General features: G+C 37.3%; 1 long non-coding RNA gene across 1 annotated transcript; it reads left to right on the plus strand.

Moving 5' to 3' along the window:
• Positions 1 to 4,659: 4,659 nt before the first annotated feature.
• Positions 4,660 to 14,534, plus strand: LOC143883129 (uncharacterized). The gene is made up of 3 exons (XR_013252337.1): positions 4,660 to 4,940; positions 13,651 to 13,690; positions 13,844 to 14,534. It is a non-coding gene; the product is annotated as an uncharacterized LOC143883129 (long non-coding RNA).
• The last annotated feature ends 2,666 nt before the right edge of the window (positions 14,535 to 17,200 follow it).

Genomic DNA, 17,200 nt, shown 5'->3' on the forward strand with positions numbered 1-17,200 from the left:
CGTCCATTAAGTAGACCCCCTCACTTTTCATCCTATAGTTCAAAAGTCATCAAAGACACACCCTGGCAATTCATCGTTTCCGTCCACCCTGTCATGTTAACAAGCATTATTGAAAAGTCAAGGGGTGTCGTTGATGACTTTGAAACTATAGGGTTATTGTTGAATGTGTTAGAAAGTTGAGGGGGCGTATCTGTATTCCCTCCCGCACCCAAAAAAAAAAAAAAACCCAGTTTAAACGCTTTTTTATTTGTCTAAAGGGTAGTGCATGGTCTGCTATAAGATCCTTACAATGACCCAATGTAAAAGCCGAATATAATAAAACCCCAAAGCCATGTTTCTTTTGGCTTATGCAATTGATTTTGAGTCCAAAACTGATTATTAGACTCCAAATTAAACTCAACTTAATTTGGAAGAAGAAAGTGGTGGAGAGAGTCACATAAATCTCGTTTTCGTTGCGCAGCATCAGAAACTCCGATCGATCAAAATAGCTACTATGACAGCCAATAATAAAAATGCCTCCACAAAATATTAAGTGCCAAACTTTCTGCGAAAGCAATCTAAACGACCAATCAACCTAATTTCACAGGTATTGTTTCCTTTCCATGCCAAAGATGGCAAATGAAGGTGCCCTTAGGACTTGTTTGGATTGCAGTAATTCTCTGGAAATGTTTGGAAGGAAAAAATATTTCTAAAATCTCTTATATTTTCAGACACTAGAAAGATAACTTGAACCAACCTTATTCAATTTTTATTTAGAGGTGTATACCTTATTTGGTGTTTAGAAAGAAGTTGCTCTGCAAAAGCAAGAAACTCTAAAAAAAGAACATTTCAAACCGAATTGCAAAATCGTGGAAACCATTGTCCATGTTCACTTTTACTTCTTTTTATACAGCAAGCAGTTTATTTTACTTGGCAACCACGACAATGCTAAAATCAAACTCTTCAACCTTAACTAATAGAAGTCTTATATAATACCAACTCATACTCATGAAATCAAACTCAGCACGGGCTCATACTCATAAAACCAACTATGAGTCAAATACATGCCCCCCTGACACCATGCACGAGTCAGTGGTGACTCTAGCACTCCCCCTCACTCTCTACTGGTCACGCCAAGTAGCTTTCTAAACTTCGCAAACTTATGCCATTCGAAAGCAACAAGGGCTACGAACACATGAACTATCGTAACTTTGGCTACTGGATTGAACTTATCACGCCCGTACTTCTGCAAGGATTTTTGAGCAATAAGTATCGTCTTGAACCTCTATCGATCCATTACCATATACACCCACTTACACGAAATAAGTGAAACTACAGTAGTGACCTGAACTAAATTCCATGTTTCATTCTGCTTCAAGGCTAGAATCTCCGAATGTCTTGTTTTCTGTATTCTTGCATTGATTCATTCCCATGGCTGTATATGTATATTTTTGTAAATTTCTATTGCAAAATCTGGTATTGATTGCCGGTTCTTTTTTAATCCCAAGACAAAATCACTTTACAATGGGCGGCAGAGTCGCCATCTACCCGGTGTCATGTGTAATAGAAAGGAGGCCTATTTTTAGAAGAGCTGCAAGCAAGAAAAAATGTGATAAAGCCATCCCACTTTATTAGATGGAGGGCTGGGTTGAATCCAGGGCATTGACTATGGGCAGGAATCTATTCACTAATGGTGCGACCATAATAATTCAGAAAGAAGAGCTAATCAATAACCTTTGTCATAATGAAAATCTCAAATTGAGTATGATTAGTAGTCACTTTTTACTTATAGTTAAGTTGAGATTAAGAAACCCTAGTGTGTGTTTATATAAACATATCTAGAGTTTCATTTTTGCAATAAGTGAGAAAACACTAACCTCTTCCTCATCTCTTTTCTAAGCTCCTACGTGCATAGCTTTGATCTTGACCGTCCATTTTCATCTATCCTGAGATCTAATAGGTGTAATATCCATTTTCTTTGCACAAATGCTGCCCAATTACAATTTGGATCCATCGGGCCGTCGATGTCCACTGACACCCTTACTAAATATGAGGAAATGACATCCTAGAAGAGAATCTAGTACCGAGTATATCGCCACGTTCAATGCATGCTGCAAAATTTTACAAGATATTGTTTGGTTTTCATATTTATTATTGCCATGTCTTTCACTCGTATTAGTGAATGTCTCGTCAATGCAATGGCAATTTCGAGGTCCTTTTTCCTATAAAACAAGGCACTTTACCCTACCTCTACCTAAGCATTTTCTACTATCGTTGGATAGGTACCATGGCAAGGCCCAAAAACAAGCCTCTCTTGGTACCTTGGTCCTTCGCCATTAAAATCATGGAAGTTGAGAAGCTATGGCAAGACCCTTTCATAAGAGGTTCTTTTAATGATTCGACAAGAGAGGTAGTTCTGACCAAGATTTCAAAAGTATTTTTCAATCATCTGATTGTCACAGTTGGGAGCTGATCAATTTGGGGGTAATCACAAAAGCTTCATCCATGATTTGTGTACGCGCACATATCTGTGTCTTTGTCTGTGTTCGCATTAACATATGTGTCCATGTACACCTAAGTTCAAAAAGGGATTTTATTTGTAAGCCTATAATTTATAAAATAGACTTTAACTAGCCACTCTAATGCATGATTCAGCCAAAAAGTTAACTTTTCAAAAAAAAACTTCTAAAAGTATTTATTTTTGCTGGCGTGCTATACTATTAAGATATATCATATCAGATATGTAAGATCTAAAAGTCGATCATCTTGGAGGTAGATTGGCAAGTGGGTTAGGAGAGTTCAACTATCTAGAATAGGCAATTTAGATTTGGATAATCTTTATCTTATCTTTATCTATTTTCTGTGCTTATCTGTAAGTGCTTTATTTAAGCACCCAATATTGTTAATGGAAAACATCTCATATTACTGAAAATCACAAATTTTATTATGGTATCAGAGCATGTGATGTGTGAAGGAAAACCATTGCCATTGTACTTGAAGAGTGGAAGGATAATCAGGAGGCTTCATCGTCACTCGCCAAGAAGGTTTTCATTTTGAAGTTCTTGACTGAAATTCTTTCGGCATATGCTTCATTGCCAGCTTGCTTTGTTGCTCTGAATATAAAGACCCACTTGGAGTGGAGCGATCTAACCGCGGTGGTCATTAGATCCTTGGTTTTGCAATTTTCTTTGTAAATTTTCATCAAGATTTACTTCTTCCCATAAGTTTCTATGAACAAGGTGTTTCTATATTCCTGATGTACAGTTTACAGACCTGGACAAGTGGAGGTGAGTGTCCGATTCTCATGTTTTCTGTATTCTTTCATTGATTCACTCCCTTGGACAGATCTGTATATTTTTTGTAAATTTCTATTATAGACTCTGTCAGTAAGGTCATGAATATTCTCTCTCTCTCTCTCTCTCTCTCTCTCTCTCTCTCTCTCTCTCTCTCTCTCATTTTATACATAATGAATTTACCTGGACCAACTGCGCAAAGTGTGCTTGTTCGCCCCTTCTTCCTTACTCCTTACCATGGCAAGTCTTTGTGTAATAACTCCGATCATAAGAAAAAGAAGGCGTTAAGAGACCCTCTACTTCATACGCCTTAAAGCTTAGCATTGAATGGGGTTATTTTGGGGTCGTCATACTCGTTATGCTTAGCATTGAATGGACTAGGTATTCACCTTATCGATTATCAAATCAATGATGGGTTCCGTTTTTGGCACATAAATTGGCATTTCTATTGGAAAATAGGGAGGGGTTTCCAAGTCCACGTCCAAGTACTCATCACTTCTTGGGATGTCTTAATTGCTATCTTTTTAGGTTCAGGTTTTGATCTCCAGTTCTTTTTTAATCCCAGGGCAACATCATTTTACAATGGACGGCAGAGTTGCCATCTACCTGATATCATTCTTAATACAGAAATTGGGCCTTTCTCTTTCATTTTGCATATGAGGAGCTACTACTAGAATTGCTTGTGCTTGCACGATGATTGAAGCATGGTTTACATATCTTGGAAAAGTTCTATAAGAAGATTGTTGATCAACAAAAGCTCTTTTCTAATTATTTGCAAATTTTCTTAGAAAGATCTCCTTAGAGTTTTTCTTATTATTATTTGGTCAAAAGAATACTTGCCTCACTGAAAAGCAGATAAAAAAAATTTCCAATACTACTTTTGGTGGGTAAGCTGGGATTGAACTCCTGACCTCTTGGTCAAAGGCCTTGACCACTGAACTGTGTTTTCATACATTAAAAAGATGCCAATTGGATCTAGGACGTTCCAATGAATTTTGTGGATATGTCCAAGTATGATTCCACACGATTTTGGACCTTAGGATATGGATCCAAACCTGGTCCAACATATCCATCTGTTTTGCACAAATCGTGTCCAATTACGTTCGGATCCCGTGGATACATCGGGCCGTCGATGTCCACTAACACCCCTACTAAATATGAAGAAATGACATCCTAGAAGATAATGTCATACAGAATACAATGCCACGCGTCAATGCATGCCTATAATTTTGTAAGATATTGTTTGGCTGTCATATTTATTAGTGCCATGGGTCTTTCGCTCATAACATATTAGTACGCGTCTCATCAATGTATCGACAATTTCGAGGTCCTTTTTCCCATAAAACAAAGCTCCTTACCCTACCTCTACCGCTACCTCTACCTAAGCGTTTTCTACTTCTTTGGATAGGCCATGGCAAGGCCCAAAACCAAGCCTTTCTTGTTACCATGGTCTTTCGCTATCAAAACCATGGAAGTTGAGAAGCTATATATGGGAAGACCCTTTCATAAGAGGTTTTTGTAATGATCTGATTGGAGAGATGGTCCTTACCGGTCAACACTATAGAATGGGTGATATAGGAAAGCAAAGATGGGGATGTTGCAGAAGCTTGATTTCAGATGTTTCTTCAAACGTCTGATTGTCACATTTGGGAGCTGATCAATTTGAGGGTAATCACAAAACCTCTATCCATGATTTGCATACATGCACATATCTAGATCTTTGTCTGTATGCACATTCACATATGTGTGCATGTACGCGTAAGTTCAAAAAGGGATTTGCTTTGTAAGTCTATAATTTGTAAAATATACTACACTTACCCATTGTAAATAAGCTATAATCACATCAGTTCCCTATTAAGGCCCTGTTCGTTTGAGATTATTGCAACTGATTGTGATCCCAAAACCAATTATTGGACTCAGATTTATGTTTATTTTTTAATCCAATAATTGGTTTAGGACTCACAATCAGCTCGCATAATCTTAAACAAACAGCGCCTAATTGTGGAAATGTTTCGGTTGAAATGCTGCCCAAGCGGTTGGTTAGTGCTGGGTGTGTGAGGTCAGTGGCAGGTTCATAGACGTGCTAGTTCTAAAGAACAATTGAAATTCAATTCAAAGGGTTGACGATCGAAATTTCCATCACCCAGGATTAGATTTCTTGCGAATGAGAAGAAGAGTGGAACATCACTTCTTTTGTGGGCTCTAATGGCTTTATTATTTTATTTTTTGAATGGTCGGAGTTTTATTTGAAAATGAGCAAGAGGACCCAGAAGGTTAACAGGACAAAGAAGACCAAAAGAACAAACAAAAACTACAAAGTCACGGAGGTAAGAAATTGAAGATATCTAACGAAAAGCAGCCTCTACCTTGTTGGAAATAATGGGTCAAATAGATTAGTTCAACAAAAGTAGTGATATATTTAATTGAAATGAAATAAAGAAAGGGTTACCTTTGATGATCCCGAATGTAAACTGCAATTCCGTAACCAAAGATCAAAGCATATATGTGAGAGATTGAGAAGAATTTAGTGGTAGAGGCACGTTACGGAATAACGCTACCCTTAAGATAGATTATCGCCCCCACCACGCTTGGTATGCAATCGGGTTCTCTTGCGACCTATCTCCAGGATACAACACCACTGTACTTGTCTTTGACGGTGTGCACGCACCGGCTCGGACCTTGCGAACACGATTTATGCCGAACAATTTGCCCAAAAGAAATCTTACAAATGCTTAAGCTTGAAACTTGTAAAAATACAAGTATAAAAGAATGGATATAGAACAAGAGAAAAGAAGTTATGTTTTGTGCATATGTGTATGCACAAGAGGAATCACACGGATGAATTGTTGTATACACAAAGGAAGTATATATAGCCAACTATTCTTCCATCTCCAACGTCTCTCTCTTTATGACAAAAAAGGTTACAAAAAAGAAACATTAAAAATATTAAAGAGTGAATAAATTAGCAATTCAAATTGTGCAAAACGTATATAATATTAAAGTATAATAAATGCTAGCAAACCGTTTGGGTTTTGATTCAAACGGTCAATGCTTTTAAAGCTTTAAAAATATTAAAATATCCAACAATCCCCCACATGAATCAAAATTCAAATCAAATATATTAAATCAAATATGGGCAACTTTGAAATATCATGCAATGGGTGAAGGTGTCTTGTGGACTTGAACCTCCACTTAGTGTTTATATATTTGAGTCTATTAAAGTTCTAAGTGAACTACGTCTTGAACTAAGAACCTTAAGTAATAGACCTTCATATATTACACACACGATATCGGCAATGTAACTGTGTTCTATCGGGGTAGCACATTTCGGCCATGCGCTGGTCCTGTTTCATGAGCGCTCTAGAGAACAAGCCTTAATTCTCATATAAAGCGGCCCCACTTCCACACTCATATAGGTGAGTCCATCAAGGGTACCTGTAACCACGCACCCCGCTTATAAACAGCTATAGACCCATTCAGAGCAAAGCTCTTCCTCCATATCGTTACAGTTAGTACTATTTACATCTTAGAGATAGGCCAAGAGAAGTCTTTCATTCTCTTGAAAATTTAAGTACAGTGCTTTCACCGATCACTCGAATAACTTGTTTTTCCCATTGAACCTACTTCTTGGGATCTCCAGTCATATAGGTTGGGTTGCCGTTATTGATGATTCTATTTGATAGGCTTTAGCCCCATCCCTCTTGATGTTTCAGCCACTAGCTTTTTAGCTAGTCCTTTGGTCAGTGGATCTGCCAAGTTTCTCTCTGACCTTATAAAGTCAATTGCAATCACTCCATCTAGAAGCAATTGCCTCACATTATTATGCCTCAGACGTATGTGTCTGGATTTACCATTATATGTTCTACTCTTAGCCCTTGCTATTGTAGCTTGGCTATCACAATGAATAGATATAGCTGGAATTGGCTTGTACCATAGAGGAATATCTGCTAACAGATTCCTAATCCATTCTGCTTCTTCACCTGCTTTATCTAAAGCAATAAATTCAGATTCCCTGGTGGAACGTGCTCTACAGGTCTGCTTGGTAGATTTCCAAGCGACAGCACCACCACCCAAAGTGAAAACATATCCACTTGTGGATTTAGTTTCTTCTGAATCTGAAATCCAATTTGCATCGCTATATCCTTCTAATACAGCGGGATAACAACCATAGTGGAGTCCAAACTCGATTGTGCCTTTCAAATATCTTAAAATCCTGATAAGTGCATCCCAATGATCTTGACTAGGGTTACTAGTGTATCTACTTAGCCTACCAACTGCGTAAGCTATATCTGGTCTAGTGCAATTCATTAGATACATTAAACTGCCTATAATTCTGGAGTATTCTAATTGGGATATACTTTTTCCAGTATTTTTCATAAGTTTTGAACTAGGATCATATGGTACACTCAAGGGAGTACAATCAAATTTGTTAAATTTTCTAAGGATCTTTTCAACATAATGAGATTGTGTTAAAACAATCCCTTCTAAATTTCTAATTATCTTAATTCCTAAGATTAAATCTGCCAATCCAAGATCTTTCATGTCAAAGTTTTCTGACAAAAGATTCTTGGTGTCATTTATAACATCTAGACTCGTACCAATGATTAACATATCATCGACATACAGGCAGATCAAAACTTCAGAATTACCTTCAAATCTACTGTATACACATTTATCAGAATCATTTATAGTAAAACCATTTGATAACACTACTTTATCAAATTTCTCATGCCATTGTTTTGGTGCTTGTTTTAAACCATAAATAGATTTTATAAGTTTACACACTTTACGTTCTTGACCTGGGACTACAAATCCCTCAGGTTGTTCCATGTAAATTTCTTCTTCTAATTCTCTATTTAGGAAAGCAGTTTTAACATCCATTTGATGGATTTCTAAGTTATAGATAGCTGCTATAGCTATCAACATTCTTATTGTTGCAATCCTAGTTACAGGAGAATAGGTATCAAAAAAAATCTATCCCTTCTTTCTGTTTAAAACCTTTGGCTACTAATCTAGCCTTAAATTTTTCTATAGATCCATCGGTTCTAAGTTTCTTTTTAAAAATCCATTTACAACCTATTGGTTTGCACCCATGAGGTAAATCCGTTAACTCCCATGTGTTATTTGACATAATGGATTCTATTTCACTATTTATAGCTTCTTTCCAGAAGTTTACATCCAAAGAAGACATAGCTTCCTTAAAAGTAGATGGATCATCCTCCACCAAGAAGGTATAAAAGTCAGAGCCAAAGTTAGTAGCTTTCTTTGCTCTTAGACTTCTTCTAGGTTCTATCTCTAGGCTAGCTTCTTCTCTACCTCTTTTTCTTCCTTTAGGTTCTTGGTTTTTTATTTGAGGAATACCACGACTACTAGATGCAACTTCTGTTTGAGGTATTAGAGATTGACTTACACTAGTTTGTTTAAGAGGAAACACATCCTCAAAAAATTCTGCATCTCTAGACTCTAATATAGTGTTTACATCTATGGAATTATGTTCAGATTTTACCACCAGAAATCTATAAGCTGCACTATTTTGTGCATACCCTATGAATACACAATCCAATGTTTTAGATCCTAACTTTGTTTTCTTAGGGGGAGGTAAGCTTACTTTAGCTAAACACCCCCACACTTTAAGGTATTTAAGACTTGGTTTTCTACCTTTCCATAACTCGAATGGAGTTCCATTTTCATTTTTATAGGGTATTTTATTTAGTATATGACAAGCCGATAATAAGGCTTCCCCCCACATGTTAAGTGGTAGCCCTGAACTAGATAGCATGGCATTTACCATGTCAATTAGAGTCCTATTTTTTCTTTTTGCAACTCCATTTTGTTGTGGAGAATAAGGTGCCGTCACCTCATGAATAATTCCATATTTTCTACAATATTCAGAAAATTCATTGGAGGTGTATTCACCACCTCGATCTGATCTAAGTATTTTAATTCTTTTTTCTAACTGATTTTCCACTTCAGTTTTATAGGTTATAAATTTTTCTAAAGCTTCATCTTTAGATTTAAGAAGATATACCATTGCAAATTTTGATTTATCATCTATGAAGGTAATAAAATATTTATTTTCTCCTCTAGTAATAGTATTCTTTAGGTCGCAAACATCACTATGTACTAGTCCTAGAATTTCTGAATTTCTTTCTACTGATTTAAATGGTTTTTTGCTAAATTTTGATTGAACACATATTTGACACTTTGGTTTTTGTTCAATAGAAACATTTGGAATCATACTTAAGTTCACCATTCTTTTTATAGATTGTGAATTTACATGTCCTAATCTACCATGCCACATATCATACGATTCAATAATATAAGTAGAAAAATCAGAAATTGTATTGATTTCATTGGTGGATACATTGAGCTTGAATAAACCTCCACAAGCATAACCCTTTCCCACAAACATCCCACCCTTGGTGAGAATAAACTTATCAGATTCGAAGACGAGCTTGTAACCGTGTTTGTTCAACAAGTAGCCAGAAATTAAGTTCTTCCTGACTTCTAGAACATAGAGAACTTGGTGCAGTGTGAGAACCTTGCCGGAAGTGAGTTTGAGATCAACCTTCCCTTTCCCCATGACCTTAGCTGTTGAGGAGTTACCCATGAAAAGCATTTCGCTTTCATCTACTTGATGATAGGTGACGAACGCACTTCTGTCACAACAGACATGTATAGTGGCTCCAGTGTCTACCCACCAATCACTCACATTGAACACCATGTTCACTTCAGAGTCTACGGTTATAAGCTTCTTCACTTCGGTTCCGTGAATAACAGTTCCAAATTCCACCATATTGGCTTGAGGAGCGGGTTTCGCTTGAGAGTTTCCGACATTTTGGGAAGTGTCTTTCCCCTTTCTATGTCGACATTGTCTAGCATAGTGTCCAAGTTTTCCGCAATTGAAACAACCCTCTTTCTTCTTATTTTTGTCTATCTTTTTGTTAATTTTGAAGTGGTTTCGGTTCTCCATCTTTTTCTTGTTTTGATGAGACCCAAAGTTTTTATTTGTTTTCTTCTCACTAGTTTCAACAAGATTAGCCTTAGAAAGGAGTTCCGATTCTTTGTCATTTTGATCACGATTCCTATGTTCTTCTTCCATTCGGAGTGTTACTAGGAGATCTTCTAAAGATAATTCCTCTTTTTTATGTTTAAGACTTTTTCCGAATTCCTTCCATGAAGGTGGAAGTTTATCAATAATGGCCGCCGAATGGAAACGGTCATCCATTTTGATTCCTTCCGCTAGGATATCATTCAATAGGAGTTGGAATTCATGAACTTGTCCTAAGACGGGTTTTCCATCTACCATCTCAAATCTAAGATAGTTTCCAACTACATATTTTTTTACTCTGGCATCTTCGGTCTTATACTTTTTATCTAAAGCTTCCCACATTTCTTTGGCGGTCTTCATTCCACAATACACGTCATACAAGAAATTCGTCATGGCACTAAGTATATAACCACGACACAAAAAGTCATCATTTTCCCATTTTTGAGTAACCTCGGATTGAGCGGGCTCATGCTCTTCGGGACTAGGCTTGGGTGTGGTCAAGATATAGGCAATTTTAAGAGTTGAAAGCCAAAATTATAAGCGTTGTTGCCAACGCTTGAAGTTCAATCCGTCAAACTTCTCTGGACGAGTGTAATCTTCATCGGCCATGTTGAACTAATCCAATAATCTATCTTAAGTTGTTGGAAATAATGGGTCAAATAGATTAGTTCAACAAAAGTAGTGATAAATTTAATTGAAATGAAATAAAGAAAGGGTTACCTTTGATGATCCCGAATGTAAACTGCAAATCCGTAACCAAAGATCAAAGCATATATGTGAGAGATTGAGAAGAATTTAGTGGTAGAGGCACGTTACGGAATAACGCTACCCTTAAGATAGATTATCGCCCCCACCACGCTTGGTATGCAATCGGGTTCTCTTGCGACCTATCTCCAGGATACAACACCACTGTACTTGTCTTTGACGGTGTGCACGCACCGGCTCGGACCTTGCAAACACGATTTATGCCGAAAAATTTGCCCAAAAGAAATCTTACAAATGCTTAAAGCTTGAAACTTGTAAAAATACAAGTATAAAAGAATGGATATAGAACAAGAGAAAAGAAGTTATGTTTTGTGCATATGTGTATGCACAAGAGGAATCACACGGATGAATTGTTGTATACACAAAGGAAGTATATATAGCCAACTATTCTTCCATCCCCAACGTCTCTCTCTTTATGGCAAAAAAGGTTACAAAAAAGAAACATTAAAAATATTAAAGAGTGAATAAATTAGCAATTCAAATTGTGCAAAACGTATATAATATTAAAGTATAATAAATGCTAGCAAACCGTTTGGGTTTTGATTCAAACGGTCAAGCCTTTTAAAGCTTTAAAAATATTAAAATATCCAACATACCTTAGCCATTCACCGAGTGTGTTGGAACATAACTAGGTGGCCCTCCAAAAAGGAAAGAATCCCATCAATCATCTCAGTGAAACTCCAAGGAGGCGAGAGCTGTTGGGGGTTCCACACAAAAGCAAGAGGCACAACAAGAGCCTCCTATCAAGCCATCTGATTACATCAAGCGAGTCTCCTTCTATTGTAATATTATTCCACTCCCCTCTAGTCTGTAATCTTGCCCCCCTGAAAAATAGTCATCAGAGTCCTTAAATCCAGTTGGACATGAGAAGGCCCAAATGGTTTCTCCAGCATCATCTCTAAGAATGCCCTCAATACTTGTCAAGCCAGGGTTCCCAAGGCCGGAGTTGTCGAAGTTTAATTTACTCCATCCATGGGCCGGAGTGATCCATCCGGGTGCAATCACCACCTCATAATCCTTACTAGCACAACTCTCCTTCCAAGAACGTTTTGGCAAATCCCATAATCCCACTATTTATCACGTTTTGGCAAATCATATCATATCATATCATATCTATCTATCAATATCTTGACATCATCAGTATGTAAAGATGAATGTGGCAACTGTGGTGCTGCCACATGGCACCTCTACTATACACGCAACTTCGACATATGTGAACGTTTGTATCCCCTTATTTTAAAAAGATAACTGACAGTTGTACCCTTTACAAAAATTATCATCGCAATTTAAAATATAGAAAATCACCTAAAATCAGGGATGGCGTCTCTCTCTCTCTCTCTCTCTCTCTCTCTCTCTCTCTCTCTCTCTCTCTCTCTAAATTGCTACTATGTTTACAACAAATCCGCTCCACTCCAAATCCATAATTAAAATATCTAGAAACGCCCATTTGCATTTAATTGGCAATTAGCTCAACACATAACCAGAGCGCTATTTTTATAATGAACGACCATTTCCATTTATTAATCAGCGTACTTACTAAAAACGCCTATTTCCAATTAATGGACAATTTTTCATATTTGCTAAAAATGCCAATTTGCCTTTAATTCGCAAGTTTTGAGATGTGAGCTGTTAGGCCTAAAATCGGTAACAGATACGGCAGTGACGTAAGAGCTGAGCTGGAGGACCCGAGAAGCCGAAGTGAAGGAGCTGAGACTTGCACAAGAGCACACGAGGTCAGAAGACCAACCCGGAGTCGTTGCTCCGGACGGACCCTTCGACACTCAAGTCAGTACGAGCAGGAGTGCATAGCCAAATTTTAAGAGTGGTAACTTAGAAGTTATTACCCCTTCACTCTGAGCCTTGAGAGGCTTTTTGTAGAGGGAGACCTGGGGTGGTTGGATTACCTACCCCAGGACAGGTGTCGGACCTTTTACGGGTTTAGGTTTACCTACTCTTAGGTAATTACCGGATTGCCCCTGGGCCGATGCTGGATTTGTGATAGGCCATCCTGGGGCCACGTGTCGACAGCTAATTAGTTGCTGTTTTTCATACCCCCATCATGAGCGTTTTTTGAGAATTAAGTAACGAAAGCAGGATTTGTAATGATTAACTCTTTGATTTCCCAACGTTCCCAAAAATCACCGCTTCGCATCCTTTTTAAGCCATTTAAACCTCATCTTTTTGTTCTAGATTCCATCATAGCATGCGGGGACGAACAATTTCTTGATTTTTGGCATTCCATCATAGCATGAGAGATTTATTTGGCTGCTGGTTTGGCAAATATAATGAAATTATCTTGATTTTTAACCTAATCATAATTCTTAGTGGCTTCTTTGAGTTGAAGCCACTCATGTGTATGAAGTTATTGCTGACATGAAACAATTTGTGGCTTTACAAAAATATTGAATTGAACTGATAATCTCAGTTCGGGTTTGTGGCTTTTCCTGGTCTATGATGGATTGTCGTTGCAGTTGGTTTTTTATGAGTTCTTTTCTTTATGAAATTATACATTGTTCTTTGTGAGTCTCATTTTTTTTTTCTTTTTTTGGATGTGAGTTGCAGATGAGGAGGATCTCTCTCTGACAAATTATCATGGATATTGGTATGTGCTTAAGTAATAATAAGGTCCTTAGGTTTTGCTAAAAATTTTTTTTTTTTTTTTTTTTTTTGTTTCTTATCATTATGGAGGTTTTGAAACTGATGTTGGTTGCAGTGGATATTATTTTATTTATTTTCTTTTCCTGGTTTATGACAGGTTGTTGTTGGGTTGTGCAATATCAGGTGATAAAATTCCAATGCCATTTTGTTTTCCCTTTATGAAGTTATATAGAGGGAGTGAGAAGAGAGAAGTGAAAATTCTTTCATTTTTAATTGGGTGGATTCCATTTAGATTTTGTGAATTGTTTCTTCCTCGCTTTATTTGGCTTAATGATTGATGCGTGTCGCGATGAACTTCTGTTAGTACTGCGACTTCCATGTTGATATGGTGAGCGTTTGAACCCAATACATATATCTTACTACCTTTTCATATTCGTATTTCACGTGGGACTTCGCAGCATCTACTCCTCCCTATAACCGAAATCTCAATGTCTCTTCGCCTTCCTAAAATTAAACGCACGGAAGCCGAACCGTTCACACAGCTGCTATGTTCTCATTTAGTTGTTCTTACGCTAAAATTAGAGGTAGGGGGTGAACATAGCCTTTCATTTTCTTTTCTATTTTGATTTTTTTTCATTTTCTTCTATATTTATGTCTTTGTTGTTGTTGCTTTGTGTTCTACATTTCAGTAAGAATTTGGGTTATTTGTTTACGTCTTCATGTTTCATAATTTTAGGGTTTAGATTATATTGTTAACAGTGTCATATTTTTGTTATTTTTCTCTCCATTGGATTTAGGGTTATGGTTTTTTTTATGTTACAATTTATTTCTGATGGAATTAGGTTTTCCGTGTTATTGTCAGATTATTCTGGAATTTTCTATACCCTTCTCTGTCTTTGTATCTAATAGTTTTCCAGGGTCCTCACTCCCTCTAAAGTATTCAATTTCTTGACTGATGGGTTGAGAGATTTGAATCAATTTCTTCAATTTGATGAATAAGCCAAAAAAACAAATTATAGGAGGTCTCAAATATTTCTTTTCTATCTGTTTTTTTTTTTTTTAAATTTCTAAAACTTTGTGGTTTTTGTCGCCCTGTGCATCTAACGGGTCTGCAACTGGTACTCATAAAACCAACTATGATTCAAATCCGTTAGCCCGTCCTCCCACACCATGCACGAGTCTGTAGTGATTCTAGCACTCCCCCTCACTATCTATTGGCACGCCAAGTAATTCCTTTCTAAACTTTGCAACTTATTGTAGCTCTGTCATTCGAAAGCAATAAGGGCTACGATCACATGAACTATCATAACTTTGGCTATTGGACTGTACGTCATATTCAAGCCCGTACTTCTCCAAGAACTTCCGAGCAACAAATCTCGCCTTGAACCTCTCTACCGATCCATCCGCTTTGATCTTTTACCGTGTAGACCCACTTACATGAAATAAGTGAAACTCTAGCAGGGAGTGGAACTATATTCCATGTTTCATTCTGCTTCAAGGCTAGAATATTTTATGGTCATGTTTTCTGTATTCTTGCATTGATTCATTCCCATGGAAAGATCTATATATTTTTGTAAATTTCTATTGCAGAATCTGGTTTTGATTGCGAGTTCTTTTTTAATCCCAAAACAAGAGCATTTTATAATGGATAGTAGAGTCGCCATCTATCTTGTAATATTGAGGAGGCCTAATTTTTGAAGTGCTGCAAGGTGGAAAAAAATGTGATATAAAGCCATCCCTCTTCCTTAGATGGAGGGCTGGGTTGAATCCAGGGCATTGACTATGGGCAGGAATCCTTTTTACCAATGGCGTGACCATAATAATTACGAAAAAAAGAGCTAATTAATAACCCTTTGTCATAATGAAAATCTCAAATTGAGAGTAATTAGTAATTACTTATTACTCATAGTTAAATTGAGATTAAGAAACCCTAGTGTGTGTTTATATAAACATATCTAGAGTTTCTCTTTTGCAACAAGTGAGAAAACACTAACCTCTTCTTCTTCTCTTTTCTAAGCACCTACGTGCATATCTTCGATCTTGGGATGAAAACACTAACAAGGAAATGATATATCCGCCCCCTTTTCTTCCCGGGGCCACCTCCTTGATTGATGTACTCATCCACCTTTTGGTTGCCACGTGTAAGGTCAAGATTGATGGAGTACTAAACAATTGTGTTCCCGAGGAATACTAAACCATTTTACATTCTTTTACTGAAAAGTAATACGCTCTCAAACCCTTGCTCTCATTCCCAACACCGACGCAAGGAAAAGTTCTAAAAAGGGAAACAAATGCAACTGAAACGCGAAACATGCTTGAATTGCCACATTGAAGGTGATGAATTTCCTTTAGCCACAACCACCATTAAATTTGCCACGCCTTGACCCCATTGAGCAAATATTGTCCAGTTCTCGGTCTTTCAACCTCTCCGGTCTTGATTTCCAGCAGTGCTAACCATCAACCTCCCTCTTTTGATTTCCAGCAGTACTAACCATGCCCAACCCACTCCGCGGGGCCCGCTCCTTGAGATGCGCATCTACTACACACAGGGAGAAGGAGGGTTCACATATAAAGCCTAGAAATTGCCACATTGTGTTTGGGGCACACCCATCTCTAAGGCTCTTTGTTTCAATTTATGATCAAGTCATGTTCTTCACATACCAAGCGGATGATTTTCGACATATATTTGGTCAAATAATTAACATTCTACCCTAATATAATGACATGGAATTCATATCTATGATTTTCTCGATGTCTAAATATACCTCAAGTTCACTAGTTCCTGAACACCCGACTCTAACGCGCCCGCCTAGTTTGTTTTGTATTTCGAGAGCCGATTGTGAATCCAAAACTAATTATTGGACTTAAAATCAAAGGTAATTTTGAGTCCAACAACTAGTTTTCGACTCACAATCAGATCTCAAAATTTAAAACAAACAGGGCATGAGTAATTAATTTTGTGGGAGTATGGATTTTCCCATTATCCATCTCATGTTTAACCTTGTAATAGATTCAACTGAACAATTCGCAGTTTCTGTTGCTTATCCCGGTTGAGTTTTTCTGGTGGATCATGATAATCCTCGCCGGTTCAGCATCAGCTTGCTTCGTTGCTTTGAATATAATGACCTACTTGGAGGGGAGCGATCTAACAGTGGTGTTCATTAGCTCCTTGGTGTTGCAATTTACTTTGGAAATTTTCATCAAGATCTACTTCTTCCCATAAGTATGTATGAACAAGGTGTCTCTATATGCCTGATGTACAGTTTAAAGGCGTGGACATGTAAAAGTGAGTTTCTGATTGTCATGTTTTCTGTATTCTTGCATTGATTCACTCCAATGTTGTATGTTTTTGTAAATTTCTATTGCAGAATATGGTTTTGATTGCGAGTTCCATTGTTTGGTTTAAATATGAAAATAAAATAAAATTGAACAAGCGCGGTTCATATGTATCTTGCCCCTACTGGGGTTGTTCTCTCTCTTTTTTTTATATCTCTTGTTTCATTATTGAGACCCC

This window comes from Tasmannia lanceolata, unplaced genomic scaffold, assembly GCF_043159265.1.
Source record: "Tasmannia lanceolata isolate RefF3 unplaced genomic scaffold, GAP_Taslan_0.1 ptg000002l, whole genome shotgun sequence".
In the NCBI taxonomy this organism is placed as follows: Eukaryota; Viridiplantae; Streptophyta; class Magnoliopsida; order Canellales; family Winteraceae; genus Tasmannia; species Tasmannia lanceolata.